General features: G+C 27.6%; 1 protein-coding gene across 1 annotated transcript in view; it reads right to left on the bottom strand.

The window, feature by feature from the left end:
- The window catches only part of LOC126758839 (uncharacterized), a 36,720-nt gene extending 19,816 nt beyond the window's left edge, over positions 1-16,904 (bottom strand). Inside the window, 1 exon segment of the mRNA XM_050473237.1 lies at positions 16,451-16,904. The gene's annotated coding sequence lies outside the window, so the exon portion shown is untranslated.
- Positions 16,905-21,258: the final 4,354 nt, after the last annotated feature.

Raw genomic sequence — 21,258 nt, 5'->3', positions numbered from 1 at the left:
TTCCTACTATTTCTCAAACCAATTTATTACTCAACTCCAACTCATTCTAAAGTGCAGTTAGACATTTTTTGCTTTCTTTGCATCATCATCGAAAATTGCTTGCTCAGCTGCTAAACTTTCGTTTTATCTACAACAAACACTCGTAGCTTTCGCTCTTCCTGTTTTAAACAACAAATAATTACACATTCGCTACAAACTTTCCGCTCAAACATATCGACATCGACACACAAATACAAACACATACACTTAGGTACAACTGCAGCGAGAGTGCCGCAAAACCTTTTATAAACTCATAAATTTGGCAACAACAGCGGTCACCTAATTTCCAAACCGGTATTGCCGAATGCCGAATTCTGCAAACTGCATACACAAATATCTGTAAGTGTGTAAGTAGCTGTGTGGATGTGTATATGAAAGCGTCATCCAGTGGTGATGGCGTCAGCGCGCGCTTAAAGTACAACAAAAAAATGGCACAAGATGCCGAAAACAAGCAAAGGGTACTCCCATAAAGATCGACATCATCAAAAAACTGCATAAATCAGGAGATTTGGTTTTGGGCGAAAAAACACATTAAACTTTTGTGAACAGCCAGCTGAAGTGGCTGCAAATGAAGTGAGCTAATTGCCGCATGAAGTGAAGCTGAAACAATTTTGTGGTTGCTGATTAATGTGTTGCTGTTCTTTTTGTTGTTGAGTAATTGCAAAGCGTGCAGAGAATATAAATCGTAATTTTTTTATGTAAAACTGTGGTACATTGAACATTTACTTATATTATTTTACTTTAAAAATTGCTCCAAACATTTTTTTGTTAATTTATAAATTTAAAAAAAATTGTCAAAAAAAAAAAACATATTTATTTTTTATTTTTTTTATTTAATATTTGAAAGACTACATTTATTTTTAATTTTTCTGGAATTTTTAATATTTAAAAAAGTATATTTAATTTTAGTTTTTCTGGTATTTTTTTCTAGTGAAATATTCTCATATTTTTTATTTCTTTTTACTGTCTGCTAAAAGTGTTGAATTTGCAAAAGCAATGTCGCGACAACGATTCTTTGTTCGCTGTTCACGCTTTCTGCTTATTTGAATATGAATAAAGAGCCTGTTGATACAGGTGTCAGATAGCGTAACGAGCGCGCAAGCTAAGAACTTGAATTGTTTTGTGCCAGTGGGTATAAAAAAATATTTACACATACAGAAAATGTATCAGTATGTGTGCATATGAAAAAATGTGTTGAAAGAAGTGTCTCTATAAAAAATATATTAAAGGAAAAAAAGTAAGTTTAAAAAATTATTAAAAAAAAATATTTAAGAAAAAATTAAGAATTGAAAAAAAATTAAATATATTAATATAAATTATAATTAAAATTTAATATAAAATAAAAATTTAGATAAAAATGATAAAAAAATAAAATACAATTTAAATATAATTAAATTAAGTTAAAATATATAAACAAATTAATAAAATGATTATATATTAAGTTAAAATTAAATTTTAATTATAAATTAAATAAAAATAATTTAAAAAAAAAGTTAAATAAATTAAAATTATTATTAATATTGAATATGATACAAAACGTAAATCTTTTATGAAAAGTATAAAATATAAAAAAATATTTTAAATTAAATTAAAATATATATGAAAAAAGAAAGGAAAAGAAATACATAAAATAGTTTTAAATTAAAATTAAAGCTTAAAATAAATTTAAAACTAAAATCAAAATAACAAAATTAAAATAAATTAAAATTAACTTAAAATATATATATCTATGCATGTAAAAGTTAAAGAAATAAAATTAAAATTGTAATTAAAATGGAATATAAAATAAAAGTTTATACAAAAAGGATAAAAAAAATTATAATAAATTAATTTAAAATTAATATATTTATAAAAATAAAAAAAAAAATTATATATTAAATTAAAATTAGGAAATATATAAAAAGAATTATAATAAACTAAAATTAATTTAAAAAAATATAAAAAAGAAAATAAATTAAAATTTAAAATGAAATTATATTAAATTTAACTAGAAATAAAAAATTAAATTCAAATAAAAAGTAAACGAAAAAGTGAACTTAAAAACAAATAAACTAAAATGGTAATACTTGATGACAAAAAACAAATTAAATAAAAGAGTTTTTGAAAAAAAAATATTAATTAATAAAAAATAATATAAATTACTGAATTCATTAAAAAATTACAAAAAATGTAAAATAAAAATTTTTTCAAACACACGTCTCTCCTAGTATGGTTTTCAGCTCCTCTAATATTTTGCGCACCTAACTCTTTTATAAGCAATGCTCATGTTCATTTTTTTTTTTGGTTTGTTTTGGCATTTGGCTTATTGTCAGCGCGCTGTATACGTAAAATGCTGTAATAAGCATAAAATGTTTAAACATTTTAGATGCTTACGCTTGCTAATTTTATGCTATTTGCATAAGCACAAACAAATATAAACCTATATATACATAAATGCTCAGATATGCTATGAAAGTACTTTTATTGCAGCGTCAAAGCCACGACAAGAAGCCTCGAAGTTGAAACTGACACGTCTGAAAGCGGCTTGGACTGCCACACCGCTAAGCCGTTAGAGTGCTATCTATACCTATGAGGGCATAACTGCATAGAAGTGTTAAAATATAAATTATATACAGATGTACATACACATATGTAAATAATGTTCTACGTTTGCATTTGATATTTTATGAGCTCACACAGAGTGCATTTTAAATTCATTTCATTTTATGTGTGTATATATGCTTTTGTATATGTATACTGCCAGTTACATAAAGGTAACTTCGTTAACAAAGAGCTGTGTGCATAAGAGTCGAGTAGCATTCTAGCATACCTGTAAACATATATTTTTATTTATATACAAATATATACATACATATATAGATATGTATTGCATTTACTATTGTGCCTGGAAGCTGGCAGCATTCAGCTGCATGTTTTCGACAGTGATCTTACAACCTTTTCTTAACTGTGTTCTGCTGCTTTCTTCTTCGCTCTTTCAATTTCTTTTTTCCTTCCATTGCTGTTCAACTATTGTTGGGCGTTGCCATGTGCATAGCCGATGATTATCTTTTTAGGTTGGCTAATTTATTATGTGAGAAATGTTCGTTTATGATTTCTTCAAATGCACAAATAGTATAGGAGCTATATTTTTTTCAGTTTCAATAAGCTATAAATCAAATGATGGATGATGGAGTTAAGTCAAATAATGGAGGTGTGGGGATTTTTATAATGTAAAATTCCGATAAATTAGAGGTGAATATAAAAAATGCCAGAATATTTTGAAAGGATGAGGAATATAGCTTGCTATATAAAGAAAAAATTGGTGAATTCTTGAAGTGAAATTTAAAAATAATCTATGAAAATCCAAAAAAATTCAATAACCTCACCTCAGATCGCCCTCAAACTTTTTGTTTCATTTCTTTTGTTTTATCTTTCTTTGTCAATGGAATTCTTCAACTATGATTTTATTTTTTGCTTTCAAATATTATCTGCAGTCTAATGGACTTTGAAGAAATTTGTTTGAATATAACGATAAAGATTTCCTTAAGAGTCTTATGCAAAAAACGAACTAACTTGAATTTCTATATTTTTTCACAAATGTTTAAAAAATAAAAATGGAAATTTTTAAGTTTAAAATGTTGAAAGTGTCACACAAATCACCTTCGATAGAAATTTATGGATAATTTTTTTGGAGCGTGAATTATTTTCTTAATTTTCATTTTTTGATTTATTTCGCCAGTGACCGTGAGTTGAACAAACAATTATTTTAGCAACACTTTTATGTACAACACAAATTTTTTATGCCAATATCTGTTTGAGTCTACGCAAAAACTCACAAAAGGAAGCGTCAATGCGCTAACAAATTGAGTAACCGTTATATACCCACACATATAACTATAAGCCAAAACATGCATGTGTTGGCAAACAAACAGTTGAATTTGAGAAATCAATCAAATAAATCAATGAAGGCGTCAGCATGACACATGCAAATTACCAGAAATTAGGCAATTTAGCGATGTAAAAGTGATAAAAAGCAAAAATTATTTAAAAATGTAAGAAAGAAAAATAACAAAAAATTTCAAAATTGAAAAAAAAAAAATAAAAATATTTACCAAAATGTTAAAGGCAAATAAACAAACAAAAGGTGTGAGCTTTCACCTTCGCAACACAAATAAGCTGTGCAATCCACCAATTTTTTTTATATACTTATTACATATATGTATTGAAATACAAAAACAAAGCAACATTAGTTAAGAAATTGCCTTACATGCCAATGCGTAAGGTGAAATTACTGATAAAAAAGCAAAACACATGTAGCACATTAAGAAATTACTTATAATGGCCAATAAATATGCTTCACACAAACACACATATACACACAGCTGTGTCTGCTTAATGGCGCATGCGCGCTTATGAGAATTTCTATTAAAAGCCCACTTATGCATAGAAAGCAGCGAATAAAACGTTAACTAGGTAAATATTTACGATATGCAAATGATGATTGGAACGAAAGTTTTTGTAAAATAGTGGGTCATTAATCGAAACGTGTGTATCTAGAGACAAAAACAATAAGCTAGAATATTTCTCTTAAGAAATTGAAAGCTCCAAAACAAAAGTCGTGCTTGCTTATACACACATACACATACATATGTATGTACATATATAGTTGTATGTGTTTCTATCATTAATGCAAGAAGCATGTTTATACATTTTTTGCCTTTTCATAGCCAATCTGCAGTCACTGATGCTGCTTTTGGGATGCCATTTGATGAGCAACGAGCTGGGAAGCCCAGCAAAAAGTTGGCCTTCTAAGCAAATAGCAAGAAAATAACATGGCAATTTAATGGTCAATATTGTTGTCAACAAAAAAAAACGAGGAATTTGTAAAAAAATTAAAAATATGCATACGAAGGTAAGCCTAAAAGTTACTAAACTTGTGTGTTTTGAAGGAAAATATTGCATATATTATTAAAATATGAGAGTATTTTGTGTTTTAAATTAAAGGTGTGGATACTAGGGTGAGTCTAAAAGTTTCTAAAATTGTGGGCTACGAAGAAAAATTTTGAGTTTTTGATTAAAATATCCGCATATTTGCTGAAATAAATTACTAATGTGCTTACGACGGTGAGACTAAAAGTTTCTAAACTTATAGGGTATGAAGAAAATTTTTGAATTTTTGATTAAAAAATCAAAGTTTTTGTTAAAATTTTTTGAGTATATTTGTAAAAACACAAAATAAAGAAAATATTTTTCAAATGTTGTATGTTGTATTTTAAATTATAAAAACAAAATTCTGGTGATGATGTCTCTATAATTTCAAATGTTTTTAATTGTGACTAATTCCATCTGACCGTAATATTTATCCATATAAATATACGAAAAATATATAAAAACAATAAAATCGCAATTATTTTTTTTATTAAACATTTTTTAAGAATCCGACTAATTAAAAGTTTTAGTAGGAATAGGAAAAATAATAATTCATTGATTACTATTTTTTTAGAAAAAATAAAATTTAAAAAATTACAAAAAAATATTTATCATCACTGGTCATAGATTACTATCGAAAGCTGCCACTGACGCCATTGAAAACTATACATATGTATATATTTTTAGAAAAAAAAAATGTATTTAAAATAGTTATAAAAAAATATTAAATATTTTTCACCAGTTAGTAACATTACAGCACTGAAAATATTTTATTTTGTAAAAAAAAATTAATTTAAAAAAATTAGTTAAAAATTAGAAATAAAAAATTTCTTCGAAAAACTAAAAAGATTTCAAAATTTCCAGTAAATATGCACCATTAAAATTTTTTCTTAATAATTTGAAAAAATATTAAAAAATTCTCAATGCTACAAAAAATATTTCAAAAATTTCAATTTGCAATAACTGCCACAAAATAGCCTTGGCTTGCCAATTTCAAGCTATCATAAAACAACTTAATTGCAAATATATACATTTATGCTCCTCAAACAAATATGTTAGCTCTTGTTATTGTTAGCAATTTGCCATTATAATTTAATTAGCTCAAAAAATCATTGTCAACCTTTTGAACCGCAGCCGGTACTTGATTTACTGACTGCAAATCTCGCGAAGCGTACAAAAAATGTTGTAATGGCAAAGCATGTAATACAAAAGACTTAAGCAACGTACTTGACACACTGGTCGCGGCTGTCAAGCTGCGCTTGCGTCAACATAATTTATGAAAAATCGTACACATAAGAGCGAAATCATGGCATATTGCCCAGCTTTGACCGCACAAATATGAGTTCATGCTTAAGAAAAAGCGCAAAGTGTTTAAGAGTGTGTTTTTCTTAATTTTTGCACAGCTCTAATTGGTCAGACTGTTTGCGGCGCTTCAGTTGCCATTCAAGCAGACGATTTTTTTTGAAAGCATTTACTTATTTAAATATTTTATTTTTTGTTCAGCAGCTTGACCACTCTTTTCTAAGCTAATGCTTTTTACCCAGTCATTTAAGCTATGTAATAATTAAATTGTGTAAATACTTTGCTGCTTTGTGAAATCACACGCACGTACTTTGTGTTATGTAATTATCTGCTGGAAATTAAATATTTATGAGTTTTGTTTAAGCGTACAAAAAATTGCACATTTTAGAAATATTGCATAATTATGGCGCAAGCATTAAGTTTTATACATTTAAAAGTAAATGTTATGCTGTATATATGTATGTGTGTGCATGTTTGCAATTATATATTTTTTTAATATAATTTTTATGTCCAGTTTTCGCTTTGCAATTACTTTAATCGCCCGTAAACGTGTCAACACGGAAAAATAATATAACATTCATGTTTTTGTGCTAGGCGAATTGAGTTCCTCAGTTTTATCGAGATCAAAAATGTGATAAAGCGTTGCAAGTTAAAATTGCGCATATAAAATTCTTTGGCTTAAATGTTTGCTATATATTTTTGATGTAATCATTAATGGCCTTTTAGGCCCATTTTACTGATTTGAAGTCAACGAAATTTAATATTTTTACTTTCTTAATTTTTTATATTAGAAGCAGTCGCTTTGGAAATTTTTAATAATTTTTCAAAAAATAATTATTAATATTAATAACTTATTTTATTTTTTTATTCTTTATTTTTTATTAATTTAAAAAGAAAATTTTAATAGATTTTTTCATTTAAAAATTAAAAATTAATTTTAAGTTGTAAAAAAGCTTTTAGTATTTTAATATTAATAATTTTATTTTTTTTTACTTTTTTATTGTTTATTTTTCATTAATTAAAAAAAAATTAAGAAATATTTTTTTGTAATTGTATGTGTCTGAATTTTTAATTCCTGGAAAGTCATGCAATCATTAGCTGATAAAAAAAGTATCAAGTTTTAATTAATTTAGATATTTTTTTATAAATATTTTAGTCTTTGGTGTATTTTAATTTTTAATTTTTCGAGAATCATAAGGTTATTTAGGAAAAAAATTTTAATTGTTTATATACAGAATTTAGATGGTGTTTTTTTTGATTTTTCATAGATTGCTTCACTTTCTTTAATATTTCTTTATATTTGCTATCTTTTACAATTTCCAAAAAAATAAAAATATATACTTATAAATATTATATATTATAATATGTTTTTATTACATTATATTCTTATATGTATTATTATAAAGTTTATTTTTTTGCCTTTTTTTGAAATAATAGAATTATTTTTTCCATAAAATATTTATTTTTTAGTTGTATGATGTATTTTCAGTTTAAGCTTTCTTTTAATTAATTTTTTTTTTTTCATTTATTGAAGTTATAGCTTTGAATTTTTATGATAATTCCTCTTATAAAGTTTTATTTCACAAATCGTTCAGTTTTTTAATTATATTTTATTCTAAATTTATGTCCCGATTTCGCAAAAAAAACTTTAATTTTATAATTTAAATTTTTTCTAATTAAACATTTTTTTATTAATTTTTTAATTTTTTTTAATTTTAAAATTTTTTTAATTTGATAAATTCTCTTTCCAATGTTTTATGATTACCAGTTTTGTTTTAATTTTTTCTTATTTTTGTTGCTCTCAAAAATATTTTTTATTTTATAATTAAAAATTTGTCTAATTAAGTTTTGTTTGATTAATATTTGATTTTATCAAAAATATATAACATAATTATATAAAAATTATCTTTCAATTCTTCCATTTTTTTAAATAAATTATGAATGCAACAAAAAACTCTACACATGCACACAGTACATTTTAATACTGAATTTCCTCATAAAAAATACAAAAAAAATTAACAAGCTCCGAATGTTACCAACTTGCTAAGCAAGCCTCACTAAGCGACCACCAACAGCTGTCACGTGTTTTTTTTTTCTAATAAGAAAGTAGTGTTGTTATTTTTAGTATTTTCTTTTCATACTAGTATGTGTAAGAGTACATTGTTCTAGCTGTTCTCGTGCTTTGTGCTACGCTTTTTATGAACGCGACAACACGTGATTTTTTTTACCTTATTTTGGTGTCTGCCACACAGCAACAAAGGATGAAGAGGTAATAAAAAAGCGTACAGCGTGTGCACCAAGTGGAAGTGAGGAAGTACTTGTAGCGGTTCGAACAATTTCCGGCGCCACAACAAATTACTTTTAAGGCATTAAATGCTTAGCTTGTGGAAAATTGTTAGCCGGCAATGGAATTAAGCGATCATAAGCGGGAAATTGAGATTTGCGAATTCATTCAAAATTAAGAATTGAAAATGAAGAAAACAATAATTTAAGCTTACAAATATCTTAGAAATAATAAATCAAAATTCTTCATAATTTTTTCGCAAGAAATCACATCACACCCAAGCAATTGACGTCAGTCTGTCGCTAATGTCACTTTGACATATTTATTAGCTGCAGACAGTTATTAATTAATTATTAATTTTTATTAAGTCCAACAAAAAAATGGTTTCTGAGAAACAACTTTGTTCGGCGCATTGCGTTTTTCCCCTTCTCTTCATATTTCCACTGAAAACAAATGTTGTTGGCGATATTCGAAGGTCAGCTAATACGCTCATTGACCAACCAGTTGTGTGGCGAATATACACACATACATATGTACATTTGCACATATGAGTGTGTTTGAAACTTGTATGCATTATGTTAATAATTTTACTAATCATTTTGTTGTGGGCTGCGCGTGTTGGCAATTTTTTTATGAAATTAGTTGTTTCTTGACTCTTGTCGTTTAATGCATAATTTTAAGAAATTATTGCTAAGGAATGAGAAAAATAAAAATGCGATTAAATTGCATGTTTATTGTGTACAAAGTTTTCAGGTAGTTTCTAGTTATAAAAAGCTAAAAACGGGTTTGCCAATTTTATTAAATAGAACTACCAAATTTAATTAAAAAAAATGATTTCTTTAAAATTAAAAAAATTTATAAAAATTTTATTTTAGTTTAAAATTAAAATGAAAAAGGGTTTTCCAAAATATTTTTATATTTTTATATTTTTAATATTATTTTATCATTATTAACTTGTTTTTGTTTTTATAAAATTAATACCAACAAAAAAAAATTAATTTTGGAAAGGGTTGCAAAATATGTGGTATATTTTTTAATATTGTTTTATCGTTATTAATTATTATTTTTTTTAATTGAAAATTAATCACTAAAAACGTAATATATGTACATACATATGTATGTATATACAAAATTAGAGGGTTGCCAACTATTATTTTTTATCAAAATAATAATAAAATTTTGCTTTTATTAGCGAAAGATATTAAAAACAGATTTTATTTGAGTTAAAATTTCACAAAGGATTGCCAATTGTTTTTTATTATTTTTTTAAATATCATTTTTATCACTAATAATATATTTTTGTATGTATATAAAGAAAATTAACCACTAAAAACCAATGTAAAGTTACCACTACAATTAAGAGTGTAATCTAAAAATTATAAAAATATCTAAGAAAAGGGTTGCCAACTATTATTTCCTATCAAACTAAAAATAAATTTTTGCTTCCTTTAGCCAAAGGTATTGAAAAGTTAATTAATTTGCGTTAGTTTAATTTGGTTAAAACTTTGGAAAGGGTTGCCAAATTCTTTAATTTTATTTTCTTATTAATAATTTTTTCTGGACATTTCTACAAAGAATGATAATATAAAAAAAATAAACAATTTTTAATCTTAAATATTTTTCATTTTTTCACTAATTTTTTTATTTTAAATTTTTCTTTTTTTTTGCTTAGAAATTTTCTAAGCTCGTACACATGCTTTTATCAGCGCTTGAACACTAAGTCACCAGCGCATTTGCATGAAAAGTACAGCGACAGGCGCTTAGAATTATGCTTTTATTTTGTAATTTTCGTATGCGTGTAGCACAAGCAGCAACATGTGATGAATTTCTAACTCTTCGGCTTTAACTCATGAGTTCTTTTACCTCTTTGAGGGACAATGGGCAGAACTTTAGTTGCTTTTGTGCTCACTTAGAAGCTAAAAAGCACCTGTTAGCCATTACATGTATCTTTCTAAGGGTTTTATTGTTTTTGTAAACATTTTTTAAATAGATATAGAAAATTCATATATTTCTAAATTTAAAAAAAATTAATTTTTTTCGAACTATTTTATTCTATACATGTATGTGTATAACAAGCTTCTTTCTGTTTCTTGCAATTTCATTTCACTTCTGGGCTGTCACTGAAACCCCTCAAAAATCAACACTTTATGGTGGTCACTCATTTGAAATTTTGTCACGTCTGCCACAATTGAGCACAAATTCGGCATAATGACCAAAATTTAGGTTTGTACCAGAATCTTTGTTGTTCTGCACGCAGCATTGTTTGAGAAACTACACCAAAATCTGACATATACTTTTGCTGTGAATCTCTGCTATCGAACACCTGCTGCTCTGCTGCTGCCACCAAACAATTGTTCAATGCACAAAATCATTGTAGTGATAAAAGGAGAAAACACAGATAAAATCTTACGTTTTGCCTTTAGTCAACGCAACATTTATGCCAACACACGTTTTACCTGTTTCTTGGTGTGTGTGCTTGCGTGTGTTATTCTTCTTGTCTTCCACCAAGGGGTCGCACTACATCTATTCTGTTTTGTTTTTTTTTTCTTTTTTTGGTTGTTTTCTTTTTTCATTTATTCCATTCTGTTTTTTTCTGTCATATATTTTTTTCTTGTTGGGGTTTTCATCTATTCTTTTAGTCATGCATTGAAATTCTACTTGTGTATTGTCTGTTGGCAAGACGAATGTCGCCGTTGGCTAGCAACATCATAAATTTGAACTCATCGCAGTCATTTACAATCGAATTGTGGAAATCAAAGAAATTATTTTGTATAGAATATCGTCTTCATTCTAATTTTATAACTTGAAATCTTAGTTAAACAATGGCTAACTATAAAAATCGACTTTATTTAATATCAGGTTGAATTTATAGCGATTTAACGTGTGTGATACGGTGTTACGTAATCTAACGTTGTTCGATAAACGATTTTGATTGCCTTGAGGAGTTTGTTTTTTGATGATCGGTGTTTATTGTGTTTATTCTAGAATGCCGAGTGTTGTTGGGTTTGAGGCTTTAAAACTATTTTTTTAATTGAAAAATTTTAAAAATAAAAATAATCAAAATTATTAAAAATAATAAAATTAAATTATTTTTCTTAAAATTTAAAAAAATTTAAAAAAAGATTTTAATTAAAAATTTTAATAATTGAAAAAATAATAAAAATTATTTAGCAACCCTGTATACTGTTTTTTTAATATGAGCAATTTTTTCATAAAAAATGTATATGTACATATATACTCGAAGAAACGACTGGCGCGCTGTTGTTAATTCGGCTATAATCGCGTAAGCGGTGTCTACGCCAATTAAGAAGAAGAGATATACTCTTTTTTTCTTAGAATATTGGACAATTTTAAAAAAAGTAATAAAAACTAATAATATATTAAAAAAAATATAGTTATGCGCATAAAATAGCAGTATTCATTTAAGAAAAATAAATTATTTTAAATAAAACTTTTTTATTTTATTTTTAATATTTTTTAAAATATATTTTAAAAAATCTTAAAATCAAATTTCTTGCAAGAACTAATTTTCTAAAATCAAAATGAAATATTATAACACAAACAAATAATAAAAAAAAATCAGTAATTTAATGTTATACAAGTATTGAAAGGGTTCAAGAATCCTAAGCTCAACAATTCACCACCACAATATATAAACAAATAATAAATAAAAAAATACTTTTTTTCCAAAACCAAATATTTGCCTCAGTCAAACACACTCATAAATCCGACGCTATCAATCGCTGACAGCAGTCACCGCACCGCAGCCAATCAATCGTTATCGCACACAAATCTGACGGCCGTAAAAGGGTAAAACGAGTGGCAAATGAAGCCTCCACTGCTAATAGCAAATAGCAATTTATAAATAAGCGAACATACCTGCAGTGAGGCATAATTTTATGCTCATATGCTAGGCATGAATACACTCAGGCGTACTAAATCAATAAATATTCGCATTTGCATATTAGAGACGCCCAAAAAGCGATAAAATAAGTAAAATAAAAAATAAGCTAAGGGTTCGGTACTTAAGGTGGACACGGACACTTGCTGAAGGAAAAATGTTTTGCTGACGCTCGACAGTAGCAGCATAATAATTCACGTGGTATATGGAAAATAAAACACATACACACATATACAAAGTGTTTATGTGTTTGTGTGTGTGTGCACCTTGACAGCATAACAAATTTTTGATTTTTTCCAACGGCAGCAGCGCTTGAAGAAATTTACAAGACAGCAGTGTCAATAAGACGAACAACAAACATTTAAACGTTCTTTTTGTTGTAGTTGTTATTGTTGTGCTGTATAATCGATAGCATAGCTGCGCGCAATGCATATAAATGTTTACGCAGCTATTATTTAGCTTTAAAATAAAGAAAACAAAAAAAATAAAAAAAAGCCAAGAAGTTTGTGTCTTAAGTCTTTCGTTGGATTGCGCGCGCGCCCAGCGAATACTAATTTCAGTATGAAATGCAAAGCAGCGCGAGATGTGTCTTTATTTGATTGAATAGTTAGTTGATTTAGCATTTTGTTCTGCGTATGTGTTGGTGTTGTTGTTGGTTTACCGGAGCTAATGGCGTTTTTATGCAAATGCCGGTAATTGACAGTTGGCTGCGCAAAGCAAATAATGCTTGCCGAAAGTCCGCGTTCGCCTCTTTTCTTTTCTTTAATTGTAATAGCTTGTTGTTTGTTTTGTTTTTGTGTTTGCTTTTGAACTGCAAATAGCTACAGTACACTTTAAGGTTATGATTTTGCAAACGGCTTGTAGGTGTGTTCGCGACTTAAAGCGTTCATATGCACACCAAGCGAGGTGATGTTGCGGGACGTACGGGGGGCGGCATAAAGAACTGATTCGCTGTAAAATTGATTGTGCCGTGATTTTAAAATGAAGTACAATTCTGTATTTTTGTATGCGACTGGTTGAGGCGAAATTTCTTAAGAAAAATGCGGTATCGAAAGCAAATAAATTGAAATGCGCTGTCGAGCTTAACGGAACTGCTTTTAGATTGGTTTAAATGATTCTTAGAAAAGTGGGTTGAAGTTTATATATATGTTTCCTTAAAAAAAATTTTTCATTAAGTTTACTTTATAAATATTTTTTTTTTATTTTAATATGAGGAAATTTTATTTTTTTAGATACTATGTATGTTATTGACAATGAAAATCATAATATTTCTCATTTCAAATTTTTTTGCTTAATATTTTTTTTATAAAATTGCATTTCTACCGTACTAATTTTAATTTTTTACTTTAATATTTATGGTTAAAAATATTTTCTCTATAATTTCTTCGTTAATTACTACATTTTTGAAATTTTTTATATATAAAACTTTAGTTTTAAAATATGTGTTTTTGTAAATAAAAAATTATTTTTTCAAAGTTTTTATTGACTGATATTTTATCAATAAAAATTTATATTCGATTTTTAAATTTTCAAATTTTTTACTCACAATTTTTTTTTTTAATTTTGTACTTGTTTGGTTTATTTTAATTTTGTTAAGGTAAATTAATATATTTTTATTTATTTTTTCAAACTTTTTATTGTAAACTTTGTTTTATAAAATCTTATATTTATTTAATTTATTTTTTTTTTATATTTTCAAGGCAAAAAATATTTTTTATTTATTTTCTCAAAGTTTTAACTGTTTTTATTTAATTAATTTTTAATTTAATTTAATTTGTTTTTTCAAGATTAATAATTTCTTTTAAAAAACCTATGAAAAAAATTATTGTTTATAATATGTTTTTAGCACACTAAAGTTATTATTGCTTTATTTTTAAATTTTTATTAATTTTAGTTTTAATATTTTATGTAGAACATTTTTTCTTTATTCAATGTATTTTGTTTTTTTTAATTTTTTTCAACCTTGTAAAATTTACTTTTTATTTTCTTTTAGTTTCCAAAAAAATTTTTTTATTTACTTATGATTAAAATATTAGCAAGAACTTTAATTTGTTTTCATATATGTATGTATATTCGACTTCTATCATAAAATTTATTCAAATATAATTTAGTATTAAAAAAAAAAATTTAAATTATGTTAAATTTAGTTAATTTATTTTTTTTTATTTATTTCCATTTTCAAATTTAATTTGACTAATATTTTGTTTATAGAACTTAATCTTTATTTATTTATTTTTTGCTCGTGAAAAAAGTTAATCCAAAAAAACGCGGTTAATAACTCTTCCGCGTTAAGCTTTCACGCTGCAAATTCCAACTTTTATTGTCAGCCATAAAGTGAGGAGCAATTATAACTTGTCAAATATAATTAAATATTTCTTTTACTATACAAACATAAACTAAAGCACTTTAGTGGCATAAAAATATTATTATACGCCATTAAAAGTTTATGAGAGCAAACCAATTTACACACCTGCTACAAACGCACACACACATAAAAATATATGATATATGCGCTACATGACTATGTACAAGAAAATCGAATTATCAGAGCTCTCTAATTTAATTATATAAAGCTTCAAATAATTTATTTAAAACGCTAGTCTACTTAGACGACATTATCTCGCTATTTTTGAGACAAAATTCATGGTGATCAACAAGTGGAGAAACAAGTTTTCGAAACCGATTTATATTCATGACTTAAATAAGCTGCTGCTGTGGTTTCTAAGTTTAAATTTTGCTATTTAAATATTGTTTGAGACTTTGTTTGTGAAACGAATTAGCTGAGCAGACAAATCAGTGAACAATGCAAAAGACTTAAGCGACGAACTTGAAATGTTTTGTTTTGATAGTTGTGGCAGCAAAGTAAGACAGATAAGCATAGCTAATTTGAAGTTTAAGTCATGATAATTGCTAACAGTAGATGATAATTAAAGTAAATGCATAAATTAAATAAAAATAAAACAAAACAAAAAGCAAAGTTATATTAAAATACATGCATATATAAAACTTCAGTAGAACATAATGTAATGTTTCTGGTTTTGCTTTGTTTCGCAAAATTAAAAAAAAAACAACAAAGAGAAAATGTTAATCTTGGCTGCATTGAAGCGTAACACGCTTCTTGTAGAATAATATCGCATAAAAGGTTTGATTTTCATTGATTTGCTTATATGGCAACTATATGCTATAGTAGTCCGATTAGAAAAATTTATTGGCAGATTGTAGCGATACGTTTAACAATAAGCCATGCCAAATTTTGCTAAGATATCTTCTCAAATAAAAAAGTTTTCCATACAAGAACTTGATTTGGAGGGATAAGTTTATATGTCAATCTTATGCTACAGTAGTCCGATCTCAACAATTTATTCGGAGATTGTACTCTCGACAATAAGCTATGCCAAATTTTGTTGAAATATCTTGTAAAATAAAAAAGTTTATATGGCAGCTATATTCTGCAGTAGTCCGATATCGCTGATACCGAAAAATGAAATTGGCAATAATAACATTAATAATGAAATTTCAGATCGATATCTCAAAAACTGATGGTCTGCCAAGGACAAACTAGTCACCCTCATCATTTATATAGAAACATCGACGTTTCCTTCTGCGTATTATAAACTTCTTGGCATGCTGTATATAAGCTGTTCAGAGTATAAAATTACAAATTTATTAAAAATTGTGCAGATTATTGACTCATTGTATTGTAGAACAGGATCTTTCTGGTATAGTACTGCAAAATAATAATAGTAGAGAATAAAAAGATAATGTAGCGCAATTTTTTCATTTCCAATAACTAAAAGCTCCCAATAAATTATAATAATCTATATTAATTATTTTATAATCATATCTATCTATTTATAAATACATTTCACTTGCTTTAGATGCAATTAATATTTATTTTTATTATTAAAGTCAATATTTTTTCATTTATTTGCGCTCCAGCTCTGCTGTTTACTAACGCTTGCCAGCAACAACACTTTCCATAGTAGCTCCAAATCCATTATTATTGTACTACTTACGACTTTAACGCTTAAAACAGCGCACAAAATAAATTTGCTATTTGCAGCAATAAAAATATATATTTTTTCACAAAAGCAATGCCAATTTGACACACTGCAAGGCACAACGATTGCTGTTTTCTATGTAAGAATTTTTATTATTTGCACCAACAAGCTATAAACACTTCGTGAAATATTTTTTTTTAAATGTTTTTTCAAGCACTTTTTTTGTTGTTTGCTTAAGTACAAATCATTTGCAATAATCAATTCTTATTTATTCTTTCAATTTCGGTTTCCTCATAATTCACATCTCACTTAAAAAAAAAAACTCGCGCCATTCGTACACAGCTTCCCAACAGAACAATCGTTTGTACACATTGCGCGCTAAGCGGATTTGAGAGATGAAAAAAAAACAAATACAACAAATGTGCAGACGTTAAATACGCGCAAAGCGACTAAAACGCGTCCAAACGCTCGAAACTACGGCCTAAAACTGAAACTCGTATGCGCAAACGGGCTTGGAAAACGAGCGACCAACGCGAAAGAGAGCGTCAAAGAGCGCGCACAGGTAGCTGGAAATACATGAGAGCGCCTACAACACACTTCATATGTGTCTTGAAAGCCAACATGCGCACATGCGATACAGCTAAGTAAACTGACGAAGTGACTGACAGGCGAGTAAACAAACGAGAAAAACCCGGCCTGGCGTCACACATGACAATCGGACCGACGCACCAACCGTGAGTGAAACAAACAAGTCCAATAAAACAGGTAACAGACAACAAGATGAGCATAAACTGAGCGGCGTAAAGAAGGGAGGAAGACAATAAAAATAAAACGAAGAAATTAGTGGTGGAGACACATAATGTTGGCAACTGGTTGTCAGACTGCCGATGGTATGGGTGACGGTAAGTGAGCTGGTGTTGGCACCGCTACCAACGAGAGCTCATGTGGGTAAACAAAGCACTGACAACAATAAAAAGCGCTGTTCTACTTAGCGACTCACCTGTACTAACACAAGTGTAGTGAGGGAGTGTGTGAGAGTAGAGGGCACTGAGCACAAATTCGTTATATCGGGAGCATAAAGACGGTGAGTACAAGCCACAGACGGATGGGTAAACGTTGGAAGCATAGAGTTTGGAGTATTGCTGCTAAAGTACAGGTAAACCATGGAGTTTGAGAGTTGGTGGGTGCAGAGAAATGAGTATGGAGCACTTCTGTGCAGCTAAGCAAGCGTTGAAGTGGTTCTCAAGCCTTTGCTACACCCTGCATTTACTGTATTCATTTGCAATTCGATCACTGGTGGCGTATTTATTAACGCCAACTGATTGGCGGGAAGCAAAAACGCAATTATTAAGTTGAGATTTTTATTTGTTGGCGCGAATTCGCTCTTAAAAATGTTGGCAAGAAGAAGTTTAAAATTTAAGATTTTTAGTAATTTTTAAAGACGGTTTTTAGTTCAAAAAATTTCTAAATATTAACATAACATTTAAAATTAACAAAATAATAAATAAATTATTTTCAATAAATTTCAACAAAGTTAACCCCAAAAAAAAATTTTTTTAAATAAAATAAAATGCAATATACATCAATTGCTTACAAATATAATGTTAAATTTTTCAAACGCAATTTTTTCAATTAAAAAAATTATGTTCAAAAAAAAATATTCTAAAACTTCTTATCTCATAACCTCATTGCCCAACAATTACGCTTCAATTATTATTCCACTTTTCCACTTCTCATTTATTATATTACATATACTCACATTATATATGTAGATGTTTTTGTATTTTCAATTCCTCTTCACCTTCCATACCTCAGCATCTTTGTGCCTCATTGGCAGTGACACTCAGTGATCACGTCTCAAATTTGGGGGTTAATTCTCATATCTCACAAGTGCATCTAAATGCTTGAAATTTTGTTGTATTATTTCTTTTTTGTTGTAAATTGATTGCGCTCGGTTTTAACAAATGATGATAATCAAAATTAAATCGGAGTGTTTGAAGAACAGGTTTATTGAAAGATGAGGAGGAATGCAATCAAAAGAGGAGTATACACGAATAAGGTTAAAGGACTAAGCTAAAGCAGATTATTGGATGAAAGTATTCAAGAAAATTTAAAGATAATAAAATAAGGTACAAAAATATGTCAAAATAATGAAATTTGAGTTTCGAAGTAACATAAAAACAACAACAGAAGTCTCTGGTGGCTTGACTGTGAGGAGTTCTGAGTAGTTCTGTGTAGTTGACAAGTGTTACGGTAGCTGAAATCTGAGTGGTAAGCGGATTTGTCTAATGAATTTGAGAATGAGCACTTATCGCCAGGGATTTGATAGAATACATTGGAAAATATTGTGCAGTTTGTTTGCTTATAACAAATTTGCATTGAAAATTATAAAAAAACTCTGTTATTTAATAAATTTACATTTTATTTCTGTAGTTAAAAAACCATTGAAAACTAAAAAAAAGCACAAAATATATTTTTTAAATATGTTTTTATATATATAAAAGATGCCAGCTCATTTATATGTAAAAAAATCCGCCATATACATATATATATATTCATCTAAAATGCAAAACAACTTATCATAAAAAATCGAAATTTAGTTGTTTATGCTTACGATTTATACATCATATTACATATAAGTAGATATAAAATTTCAGCTTCCGCTATCAAGATATAACCAATTTTAAACCAAAATATATAATCATTATATAACCAATTTTTTGAAAACTTATTAAAAGTGATGTTATGTTGTTTTGCATTTTAGGTAACGATATGAATTATAATCAAAAAATTTTGTTTTAAAAATAATGTTAAACTATTTTTAGAATTATTTGAAAAAAAACACAAAAAATGTCTAAACTATTTTTCTAATATTCTTTCTATCGAACCTTATAAAATGTACTTTGGAACATTAAAATATAGAAAAAATTGAACCAAACCTTCAAATGCATTTTATAATCTTATCAAGAGACGAAAATAATTGACCAAAGAGTGCTAAAAATAATCGTATATAATATTTGAAAAAAAAGTTACTAAAAAATATATATTTTATAAACTGAACAGCTTGTGTTAATTAAGACAGTATATCGTCACCTGAAATGCAAAATAACGTATCATCAAAAAATTCGAAATTGAGTGTCTTATTGATTACGCTTCACTACTTCAAATTCCATACATAATATTACATATGTTCAACATTTTCAAGATCTGCACTGAGATATAAACCAGTTTTAACCAATATTAAATTTTTTTTTTCACTCATGTTCCATTTTATTTCGTGTTTTATTCACGCCATTGTAAATTTTCGAAAATGTTGTTACGTTATTTTGCATTTCAGGTGACGATATGGTTGACAAGTTTTAGTTAGGGAAACAACTTTAAATAAAAAAACTATAAAAAAATGTATATGAAAAAATAGCGCAGAAACTTTATTATAAATTAAACTAATATTTTAATCAACTAAAACAAATAAAATCACGATACAACAGCCAATAACTTGCCATAAATTGACCGCATTTAAAAATTCGCCATGCAGCATAAACGGAAATGCCAAACTGCCCAGTCATACCCAGTCATACACAAACAAAACACGAGTGCCTCAAATCAAATTTGGTTAACTAAAAGGCTACAAGAGAGTCGTGAGAAACTTCGCTGAAACTAAGAAAGTTTAAAAAGCCCACAAGCGTGTAGATATTAGCGCCAGCGGCTACTAAATAGATTGAAGCATGGCCAACTGACTTTGAGTTTAATTGCAAGGCAACACAAAAGTGCAGTAAATCAAGGCCTAAACGCGCGTGAAATAGAAATACAAGAAATAAGGCGCTAGATGATGCTTGACTACTAAACATAGCTGCAGCATGCCGAAGAGATGACTCACGCATGCGCGTATCAATAGCTAAGCGCAGCTAGTTGCGAGTGGAATCCCTTATGGAATGCGGAGAATGCGTGTAAAAATGCGCTGAAATATTTGTGTGCTTATTTATAATGAAATGTATGTGTTTTGACGTAACAATAGCAACAAACAGAAACTGTCAACTTAACTTTTGGGCTTTCATACAATTACATTTAGCCGTTTTTTGATTTTGACAGGCTTAACTGATTCAGCTGTGTGCTGTACAACAACAGCAAATCAATCACGGTGTATTCAGCGGCTAATTGGTAAGGCGACACGCTACAAAACTGTCTACTTAAAGGCTGCACGTGAGGAGGTATAAGAAAAAATTGTATATTTTGAAAAAAAAAAAAACGAAGATAAATTGAAACCAAGAATTTTTTTTATAAGTGCGTCACTTCAGGCTCAATTAGCGCTTTATGACGATTTTTTTATTATAAATCTTCAAATTTTTTTTGAAAAAAATTTGTTTGAGATAAAAAATTTATTTTGAAAAAAAAAAATTAAATTTTGAAAAAAAGAATTAAATATTAAAAAAAACATTTAAATTAAATTAAATATTAAAAAAAAAAACATTTAAATTTTTTTTGTTAAAATAAACAATTAAAAATATTAAAATGTAAATAAAAAAAATTAAAAATGTCCAAAATGGCGAGATGCGTAAAACAACAAAAACATACAACAAAGAAATTGTCAATCACTTAGCGCTGCCGCATGGATCACCTGTGTTTCGTAGAAGCCAAATCATACAAACTTGAAAAAGTCAAAAATCCCACAACAATTGAGAAAATCATAAAAAATAAATAAATAAATAAACTAACAAAAATCATTGATACTGTGCACTGAAAGTGTTTGGTAAACACTAAAAACTGAGGCCTCGCGTCGAAAGGTTTTAAACAGAAAATTACCAATATTAAAGCAGAAATGGCAA

Source organism: Bactrocera neohumeralis, chromosome 5 (genome assembly GCF_024586455.1).
Source record: "Bactrocera neohumeralis isolate Rockhampton chromosome 5, APGP_CSIRO_Bneo_wtdbg2-racon-allhic-juicebox.fasta_v2, whole genome shotgun sequence".
In the NCBI taxonomy this organism is placed as follows: Eukaryota; Metazoa; Arthropoda; class Insecta; order Diptera; family Tephritidae; genus Bactrocera; species Bactrocera neohumeralis.
This window is presented reverse-complemented; position numbering and strand designations above follow the sequence as displayed.